The following is a 10,951-nucleotide window of genomic DNA, read 5'->3' as shown; positions in this document are numbered from 1 at the left end:
GAGGCATTCTAGGGGTGGTTAGAGTTAAGCATTCCCAGTGGTTAGAGTTCTTGACCGGCTGGGCACTAATAAGCTTGTCCTGGGTCTGCTCACAGGGCCTGCTTATCTCAGGTTCACGTGGTAAAGTGGGTTCGTGTGGTAAAGTGGGGCCTGACTTCAAAGTCTGGCACTTCAACCACACATTCTTGTTAATTTGGTGGATGAAAACCAACTTTACTCCTCTCTGTCCTACTGCTTTTCTCTACATTCATGTACGAAACTGTAATGTCTACATTATTTATTTCTGAGATGAATGGCACATAAGAATCCCCACTAGCATAGACTTTTAAGGAAAGGTGGTAAGGCTAACCAGTGTTCAAGGGAAAGTAGAATTCTTGAAGAGTTACAAAAATAGGAAAATGTGCATTCTATTATTGTCAACATAGATTTTTTTTCTTATTCAAAGAAGCAACCTAAAACTCAATGTTTAAAAAAAAATGTTAAACTCACAAAATTCAAATGACTATTTCTTCTAAAGTTTAAGTAATATAATTATAAACTGTAAAACAATCATAAATTTCCCTACATTTTATATTTTCTTTTTTTTTTTTTTAAATATGGAACGCTTCACGAATTTGCGTGTCATCCTTGCGCAGGGGCCATGCTAATTTTCTCTGTATCGTTCCAATTTTAGTATATGTGCTGCTGAAGCGAGCACTACATTTTATATTTTCATGTATTTTCTAAATGCTTTCCCATACGTTTTGATACAATTTTGTCCTCATAAATATCTCTAAGAAGGACGATGGGGAGTTATTAATTTTCTCTCTTATTATCAAAGGCAATGTTAAATCCTTGCTGAGTAGATTAAATATGCCTAACTTCATTTTTCATTCCCTGACTGATTCCAGAGTCAATATCTTAATATTGCTAAAAGAAGTTGTCTTCCTTAAAGTAAGGCCTCTGTGCTACAGAGAGAATATTTGTAAGGACATAAGTATAGAGTTTTTATGGAGAGCCCAAGTAATTAAGAAAAAAGTTAAATTTCACCTTTCTTACAAAACTAATCATTAGAAGAAACATTTCAACAGATGCCCTAGAATTTTTCCATTAAAATAGTAATATATTATATATGCACATGCATATATATGCATGCACATGCACATATATTCATTTTTAATTAAAATGTATTTTATTTGAGAATGCATTTTTGTGTGTTTTAAGATTTAACTCTTGACTGCAAGATCAGCATCCCAGCCTAGCATATAAATTGAGAATCTGCAAACAGCAAAGTAGGATAAGAAGCTGGGTGGGTATTCTTGCTCTGCAGTAAGGACTAAGGGCTTATAAGTTAAATATCCACCTTTTGTTCAAAACTATAGGTTAGTAAGAACATAGTGGATTTAACAGCATTGAAGGTCAGGGCAAGTGACATTACTATTGACTGAGGGAAAACAGAAGAGAACAATTTCATAAGGAACAAGGATATCTCCTCTCTATGATGAAGTTCAAAGAATCAAAAAGCAGATACTAATTAAAAGTCTCCACACATTTCTGCCAGACTTCTTACATTTGAGTACTATAAACATATGCTCTTGGTCATATATAGGCATTAGTTGGGAGGTAAGATTTGTCAGTTACTTTTCTGCCCCATGCTAATGTACACAAATACCTGTCATATACTTACCATGTAATATATGTGTCTATATATATATATATACATATGTCTGTATATTCCCATGTTTATCAGTCTATTTTATCATGTACATGTAATACAGATCTTTCAAATAGGAAGATAATATGAGCCGCCACAATTCTACAATTGCACAGAGGATGTACAATTCAAAATCTTCATGGATATTATTAAATGAGACAGATGAAAAATGTTTTAATTATGTTTATTTAGTATTCATAATATTGTAACTTCTAAAATATGTTCATCAAGATTCATTGCATGATTATATGCTACAAGTAATCACTATATAATTGAAGATACTATCTTACATTCTTATGAACTATGGAAAAAAATGGATAATTTATGAGATAATTTTTCTCTATTCACTACTAGTCTAATAAAAGGCCTATACTTTTAAAGTAGGGTAGAGACATCTGCATTCCATCCGTCAAAATGTGTGAAGAGGAATACTGTAAGAAGTCTTTTCCCTCTACCCCATGTTTAGTAACATGAAAGCCACATAAGAACATAAAGGTTTTTTTTTTTTTTTTTTAGTAAACACTCATCATTCATTTGCAAAATTGACCAAACTGGAATAAGTTGGGTATTTGAGCAAAACTGTTTCTTCATTTATGCATTCCAAGAAACACTTGCTATTCATTTTGCTCATTGCATGAAGGTACCTATTTCTTTTTAAAGTACAAGTCATGTGAAGAGAGAGATTTCATAGAAATAAAAGAATATATTAGACTAACACATCAGGCCAATATCTGACATTGCTGTCTGGTTATCATTTTGTTCAAGTATTTCAGGAAAAGATGTATGCAGGCAACTTAAAGTTTTCAGGTTATGGAAGTTCTGTGATGGTAAAGCTTGGATTGTGCCACACAATGTACACTAGAAGTGGTAAGAAGGATAGGGGTTCAAAGACCAATTCAAACAAAAATTTCCTGAGCCCATACCTCAAAGATTAAGCCAGATGTGGTACTATATACCTGTCACCTCTGCTACCATGGAATAGGTAAACAGGAAAATCTTGGTCCTTAATGACTGGGGGGCGAAACTGTAAAGCTGTATCCGAAAATTAACTAAAGAAAAAGGGCTTTTAGCACTGCTTATAAGAAAGTAACTTTCCCTGGGTGCCTAGTAGCTCACACCTCTAATCGTAGCTACTCAGGAGGCTGAGATCTGAGGTCTGATGATCTCAGGAGGCTGAGATCTGATGGTGCAAAGCCAGCTCCTGCAGGTAAATCTATGAGACACTTCTCTACAATTAACCACCAGAAAACTGGACTTGACACTGTGGTTCACGTGGTAGAGCGCTAACCTTGAGCTGAAGAGCTCAGGAACAGTACCGAGGCCCAGAGTTCAAACCCCATGACCAACCCAAAAATAAAAAAGTGGGTTTTTTTTTTGTTGTTGTTGTTTTTACAAAAAGGATAGAGACCATTAACTGTCTCAACTAAAACTGCATTGCTTGGTAGCCTGTGATAGATGTGTGTGTGTGTGTGTGGTGGGGGTCCTTGTTTATGGTAAGTGTGTAAAATTTCCCTTTCTCTTTTGCTGGTGGTTAAACAAAATCCCTTTCTCAGCCTCTTTCAGAAGCAAGTTGGATAGCAGGATAAAAGTGATAATCACCAGGATTAAAACCCAGAGGAGCTCTGATTCCATACATTGTATTTTCACAATTACAAATCTTTATGCTTCATAATAATTAACTGAAGCCAATTATTAACAAAATTATAGACATTCTGTAAAATTAGGTAATTACTACTACCTTCCCTTAGTTCCTTACCAGTCACTTATATTGTTGTGCCAAGTTGCGAGACCACCACCAAGAAGACCACCGAGACTCAGATATCCCGAAATGCAATAGCAAGGCAAGACTTTATTCAAGCAGGTCCATGGCCTGGGCATTGTCCTACCCACTCACATAGCGGACTTTAGGAGGCAGCCCCCAGCTGTGATTACACAAAGCTTATAAAGGCAAAAGACAAAGTTACAGCAATCAGGTGTTTAAGCTAGCAAGATTATGGGTACAAATCTGATTGGCTCAGGGCTCGAGGCATTCTAGGGGCAGTTAGAGTGAAGAATTCCCAGTCATTAGAGTTCTCGACCGGCTGGGCCCTAATAAGCTTGTCCTGGGTTTGTTCACAGGGCCTGCTTATCTCAGGTTCATGTGGTAAAGTGGAGTTCGCGTGGTAAAGTGGGGCCTGACTTCAAAGTCTGGCACTTCAATATGAATGTAAACAAGTTAAAATTTCAGTCACAAATCTGTTTGGATGGTTCTAAGCCCAAGTTTCTTAATCATTATTTGGATAAAAAAAAATTAGTGGGAGAACCTACCATGCTTGTCCTATGGGTCACCCTACTATCTTCTTTTTCTTTTCCTCCTCCTCCTCCTCCTCCTCCTCCTCCTCCTCCTCCTCCTCCTCCTCCTCCTCCTCCTCCTCCTCCTCCTCCTCCTCCTCCTCCTCCTCCTCCTCCTCCTCCTCCTCCTCCTCCTCCTCCTCCTCCTCCTCCTCCTCCTTCTTCTCTCCTCCTTCCTCCTCCTCCTCCTCCTCCTCCTCCTCCTCCTCTCCTTCTTCTTCTTCTTCTTCTTCTTCTTCTTCTTCTTCTTCTTCTTCTTCTTCTTCTTCTTCCTTCTCCTTCTCCTTCTCCTTCTCCTTCTTCTCCTTCTCCTTCTTCTTCTTCTTCTTCTTCTTCTTCTTCTTCTTCTTCTTCTTCTTCTTCTTCTTCTTCTTCTTCTTCTTCTTCTTCTTCTTCTTCTTCTTCTTCTTTCTCCTTCTCCTCTCCTCCTTCTCCTTCTCTTCTTTCTTTCTTTCTTCTTCTTCTTCTTCTTCTTCTTCTTCTTCTTCTTCTTCTTCTTCTTCTTCTTCTTCTTCTTCTTCTTCTTCTTCTTCTTCTTCTTCTGCTCCTTTCTTCTGCTTCTTCCTTCTGCTTCTTCTACTTCTTCAGCTACTACTTCTGCTTCTCCTTTCTTCTGCTCTTCTTCCTTCTGCTTCTTCTTTTGCATCTTCTGCTTCTCCTTCTGCTGCTTCTTCCTCTGCTTCTTCTGCTTCCTCCTCCTTCTTCTTCCTCTTCTTCTCATTCTGATACTGCTGCTTGTGGTTCTTCTCCTTCTACTTCTTCATCTCCTCTCCTTCTCCTTCTGCTTCTCCTTCTCCTGCTGCTGCTTCTGCTTCTTCTTCCTCCTCCTCCTCCTTCTTCCTCTTCCTCCAGTACTGCTGCTTCTGCTTCTGCTTCTGCTTCTACCACTTCCGTCCCTTTTCCTCTTATTCTCCTCCTCCTCCTCCTCCTCTTCCATCTCTACCTCCTTCTCTGCCTCCACTCCCCCTTCTTCTCCCCCTCCCCCTCCTCCTAATCCTCCTATTCTTGGCCTCTAGCTTGGCTTCTTGCTGGTTAACTAGAAATAGAATCTCTTAGACTTTTCTGCTCAAACAGACTTTGAACTATGATCCTTAGCTCTCAGCCTCCTGAGTAGCTAAGATGACAGGCCTGCAGTGCCTGGCTTCAGCTGCCTTCACCTCCCAATTGCCCACAGGCAGGGCAGGGTGTCAGAACTCTCAGCCTCTCCACATCCCTGAGCTCCTGGGAGGAGATCACTGAGTTCTTGCTCAAGCTGTGTTCTTTCCAGGTGTTCATGGCAGATGATGAGGGCTGTTGAATACTCTGTGGATTGCCATCCATGCTGACAATCTACCCCAGGGACGATATTGTGTCTATGTGGCCTGAGTGCGCCAGCCCCATTTTTTATGAGATCGACAGTGTTGGGGGGAAAAATTAGCTCTCAGCTGAGCGCTGGTGGCTCATGCCTGTAATGGAATTTGAGGACCACAGTTCAAAGTCACCCTGAGCAGGAAAGTCCATAAAACTCGTATATCTATCTAACAATCAGAAGTGGTTCAAGTGGCAGAGTAATAGTCTAAAGCAAGCAAGCAAGCAAACAAACAACAAAAAAAAACCTCAGCCCTCAGTTTAAACCCAGGACTGACCTCACCACCACTTTCCCCCCAAAATTCAGTGGTATATTTAGAAATCTGATGTGGAAAGACTGAAAGATTAGTAAATTGTTAAATAATCCATTCTCAGTCCCAGAAGACAAATTGGAAATCCCTGATAGACTACAGCAAGGGAAATTCAACTCCATGAAAAGTCTTCAGGAAGCCAGCAGAAGAAAGAGGGGTAAAGGGAAAGTGGAAAAAGTAACTACAAAGACAAAATGGAAAACTGTAGAGCAGAGAATATTTTCTAATGACTGAAGAGCTCAAAATGTTATGGGTTGTTTATGCAGTTACAGTGACTTTTTTGTTTAATCAGAATTTATTTTATAGATTTTCCAAAGTCCATGTAAAGTCTGTTATGCAACAACTTCTAAATAGAAAAATTACATATGTTGAAATACAAAGAGAATGGAAGTGATAAGACAGAAGTCATCAATATATTACAGAACCAGTGAGACCCCAAGGTTTTTAGTGCACTGACCATTTCATGCAAATTTAAGAAACAGATTATTCCAACAATATACATGGCTGCCATGGGTGATATTTCAAGCCTAGAATACCCAATAATAGTGTTAAATACAGTACAAATTGATGAATTATATTACCTATTATTATATATAAAATATGCAATATATGAATAGTATGCAATATGCAAAGACATTAATAGTGAAGAGAATCAGGCATATTTAAATATATCATTTATGTAGACAACGAAGCTAATCCTGAACATGGACTGTCTTGGTTGGAGAATCTTTCATTTCTATGGTTCCAAAATTGAAAGGATAGAAAACCAATTCCAAACAAATTACAATGCTGTCGTCACAATTTCAAAGTAATATGGCTTTCTTAGGAATGGATTTGTTGCATATAACTACAGTCTCTTTGATGCACATTTGGTACTACTAATGCTAATCTACTTCCTTTCACTTGTGTGAACTTGACCTTGTGAATAGTATTATGAGTAACTTGGGAATTATTTTTAATGGAAGCATATTTTATAGTGTTTTACCTTTAAAGTACTAATAATTTTAAAAATAGGTAGTATACTGACAAAAATCTGATTCTAACTCATTTTCCATACACATATTAGAGCACAATTTTCCACATAGTGATAGCTATTTCTCAGACTAAGGTTTATATATTTTTCTATTTTGTTTATATTAGTAGACAATTTTCTGTTGTGAGACTTTGACAAATTTGTCTTTGGTTTAGCTTATGGAGTTCTCCCCTATTCTTTCTCTCCATCTCCTTCACACTTTCCTTCCCGGTTTTCCATCTCTCCCTCCTCCCTCTCCTCCTTCACCTTCTATTTCTCCCTTTTCCTTGCCATTTTTCAATTTCTTTTTCTCTTGTTTCTCCTGTCCTGTTGGGCCTGGGTAACTGCAGCCGTAATCAGGACACAGGGGATGCAAGGCGAGTGAACCAATGCATATTTTATTTTCAAGAGGGCCAGGGTTTAAGTAGGGTTAGAAATCAACTTACAATTTCAAGGGTAAAAGGTTAATATAGCATGTGAGCCATTATGATTACAAAAATTGAGGACTGCCATTACTGGGAGGAAAGAAGCTAATACAGAAGTTTATCCACTCCAAAAGTTTGCTGCTTCAAAGAGAGTTTACATATCTAAGGCTGAGCTATTTCCTAGCTATTATTTGCTCAGGACTTTGACCAGCACTCCATTCATCTAGAAGATACTTCCCTGTTTACTATGAAAAGACTGCCCGGAATACTTGGGAGGAAATTTTGCTAATTACTAAGCAGAGGCTGGCTGTCCTATTCATATTGAGACTCTACCACGTAAAGGCAGCTGGTCAAACTAGTCTCCTCAAGACTTTGTATGGGGAAAGGGGAGATTTTTTTGACAAGGTGTGGCATCCTTGGGCCCACAGACAAAAAGAAACTCCTTACTGGGAATATGTTCCCAAGGGCCTATTAGTATGCTAATAAGGCATCAAAGTAACTGTGCCTAGGCTTAGTCTTCCACTTCGTCAAAGAAATTAATTCTCGCACAATTACCCCCCTTTTTTATTAATTATCAACAGCTGCTTTTTTTACTAAGCTTAAGGGCAGTCAGTAACATATCAGAAGATCTATCTCTAGTGAAATGCTTCATTATTGCTATGATAACACAATATCCTAAAAAGACACATGACATAAGTAATAAGGCAATAGAAACACTTCCAATACTATGGGTAATACTTTGCCACCACTCCCTAGGGTCTAATCCTTCTAAAGTCTTGGTAAGTCCTTGGGCTAAGTCATCAATAGAAGAAACATCTGGCAATTCCTTTTGAAAAGCTTCAAAAACCTCCCAGTATAAACTTTGCTCACTTAAACTACCATTTGCTATGGTTCTAACTATAAGCATTTGTATATCATTCCATTCACATTCAGAGGCATTGTATTTATAAGATGTTACACAGACATGACTAGAATTCCAATCACAAGTCAAAAACAATCGTTGCTGTAAAGCCAAATATTTCTCTTTTTTTCAAATTTTTATTGTCAAACTGATGTACAGAGAGGTTACAGTTTCATACGTTAGGCCTTGGATAAATTTCTTGTACTGTTTGTTATCTTTTCCCTCATAACCCCCTCCCTCCTCCCCCTTTCCTTTCCCCCCCCCCCCCCGGAGGTGTTCAGTTCACTTACAAGCAACAGTATTGCAAGTATTGCTTTTGTAGTTGTCTTTTTTTACCCTGTGTCTCTCAATTTTGGTATTCCCTTTCAATTTCCTACTTCCAATACCAGTATACACGATTTCCAATATACTCAGGTAAGATTACAGAGATAGTGTAGGTACAACCACTGGAAGGTGATACAAGAACATCATCAATGATAGAAGCTACAGATACACATGGGACGTTGAAAGTAGTTACAACTGTGATATAACATTCATTTCCATAACATGGAGTTCATTTCACTTAGCATCATCTTATGTGTTCATAAGGGTAAAGCTATTGGGCTTGGTGATGCTCTGCTATGACTTGCCTAAACCTGTAATAATTGATCCAAGTAAGGGAGGCCATAGAGTGCATTTTTTTGGGGTCTGTCTCACTTCACTTAGTATAATTTTTTCCAAGTCCTTCCATTTCCTTACAAATGGAACAATGTCATTCTTTCTGATAGAGACATAAAATTCCATTGTGTATATGTACCACATTTTCCTGATCCATTCGTCTACTGAGGGGCATCTAGGTTGGTTCCAGATTCTAGCTATCACAAATTGTGCTGTGATGAACATTGTTGTGCTGGTGGCATTACTGTGATTTTGTTTGTGGTCTTTTGGATAGATACCCAAAAGTGGGGCTGCTGGGTCATAGGGGAGTTCTATATTTAGCCTTTTGAGGAATCTGCATACTGCTTGCCAGAGTGGCTGAACCAGTTTACATTCCCATCAACAATGAAGTTGGGTTCCCTTTCGGCCACATCCCCTCCAACAATTGTTATTGTTGGTTTTCTTGATATATGACATTCTTACTGGGGTGAGATGGAATCTCAATGTTGTTTTGATTTGCATTTCTTTTATGGTCAGTGATGTAGAGCATTTTTTCATATGTCTCTTGGACATCCTCATTTCCTCAACAGAGAAGTCTCTTTGAAAGTCTTTAGCCCACTTGATGAGGGGGCTATTGGTTCTTTGCGGTTTTGTTTTGGAAGAAGGTAATTTTTTTAGTTCTGCATATATTTTAGATATGAGGCCTTTGTCTGCTGAATATCCCATAAAGATCTTCTCCCAGTACGTCAGTTTGATAATAAAAATTTGAGAAAAAAAAAAAAAAAAGATCTTCTCCCAGTCTGTGGGCTTTCTCTTTAACTTGTGAGCTATGTCCTTTGCCGTGCAGAAGCTCTGCAGTTTGATGCAGTCCCATTTGTACAACCTTTCTTTGATTTGTAGCCTTTCTGGGTCTTTGTTAAGGAAGTTCCGTCCTTCGCCAAGGAGCCCAAGTGTTTCTCCTACTCCTTCCTTTAGTGTTTTCAGGGTGTCTGTTTTGATTTCGAGGTCTTTAATCCATTTGGAATTGATTTTGGTGCAGGGTGATATATAAGGATCTAGTTTTAGTTTGTTGCATGTGTTGAGCCAGTTTTGGCAGCACCATTTATTAAAGAGGCTATCTTTCTTCCAGACTATTTTTTTAGCTCCTTTATCAAAGATTAAGTAGGCGTAGTTCTGTGGGTTCATTTCTGGGTCTTCAATTCTGTTCCATTGGTCTTCAGGCCTATTCTGGTGCCAATACCAAGCTGTTTTTTATTACTACAGCTTTATAATACAGCTTGAAGTTGGGTATTGTAATTCTTCCAGCACTGTTCTTTCTGCTTAGGAGTGTTTTTGCTATTCTAGGTCTTTTATTGTTCCATATAAATTTCTGGATTGCTTCCTCTATTTCATTAAAAAATGGTGTTGGGATATTAATGGGTATTGCATTGAATTTGTAGATAGCCTTTGGCAATATTACCATTTTGATTATAATAATCCTCCCAATCCAGGAGCATGGGAGTTTTTTCCATTTCCTTAGGTCTGACTTAATTTCGTTTTTCAAGCTTTTAAAGTTCTCGTCAAAGAGATCTTTCACTTCTCTGAATAAGGTTATTCTTAGGTATTTTATGTTTTGGAGGGCTATTGCAAAAGGAGTTGCTTTCCTGATTTCCGCCTCGGTCTTCGGGTCGTTAGCACAGAGAAAGGCAATTGATTTTTGGAGGTTTATTTTATATCCTACAACTTTGCCAAAGTTTTGGATCAGATCTAGTAGCTTGGGGGTAGAGTCTATGGGATTCTTTAGGAATAGGATCATGTCATCTGCGAAGAGAGAAAGTTTAACTTCATCTTTTCCTATTTGGATCATCTTTATATTTTCTTCTTGCCTAATTGCTCTGTCTTGGAATTCTAGTACTATGTTGAAGAGCAGGGGAGAGAGTGGACATCCCTGCCTTATTCCTGATTTTAAAGGGAATGGATTTAGTTTTTCACCATTTAGAGTTATGCTTATTGTTGGTTTGTCATAAACTGCCTTGATTATATTCAGGAATGTTCCCTGGAATCCCAGTTTTTCCAGGGCTTTTAGCATAAATGGGTGCTTGATTTTATCGAACGCTTTTTCCGCATCCAGAGATAAAACCATGTGGTTCTTTACCTTGCTCCAGTTGATGTGGTGGATTACATTAATTGACTTGCGTATATTAAACCAACTTTGCATCCCTGGGATGAATCCAGTTTGATCATGGTGTATGATTTTTTTGATGACCGGTTGAAGTCGATAGGCCAGTATTTTGTTGAGAAATTTTGCGTCTATAT

At 38.3% G+C, this 10,951-nt stretch overlaps 1 non-coding gene across 1 annotated transcript; it reads right to left on the bottom strand.

Moving 5' to 3' along the window:
• Positions 1-590: 590 nt before the first annotated feature.
• On the bottom strand, positions 591-697 carry LOC125356983. The gene has a single exon (XR_007212016.1). It is a non-coding gene; the product is annotated as a U6 spliceosomal RNA (small nuclear RNA).
• Positions 698-10,951: the final 10,254 nt, after the last annotated feature.

The sequence above is a fragment of the Perognathus longimembris genome, chromosome 8, assembly GCF_023159225.1.
Source record: "Perognathus longimembris pacificus isolate PPM17 chromosome 8, ASM2315922v1, whole genome shotgun sequence".
NCBI lineage: Eukaryota > Metazoa > Chordata > Mammalia > Rodentia > Heteromyidae > Perognathus > Perognathus longimembris.
The sequence above is the reverse complement of the archived record's forward strand: the minus strand, read 5'-3'. Positions and strand labels throughout refer to the sequence as shown.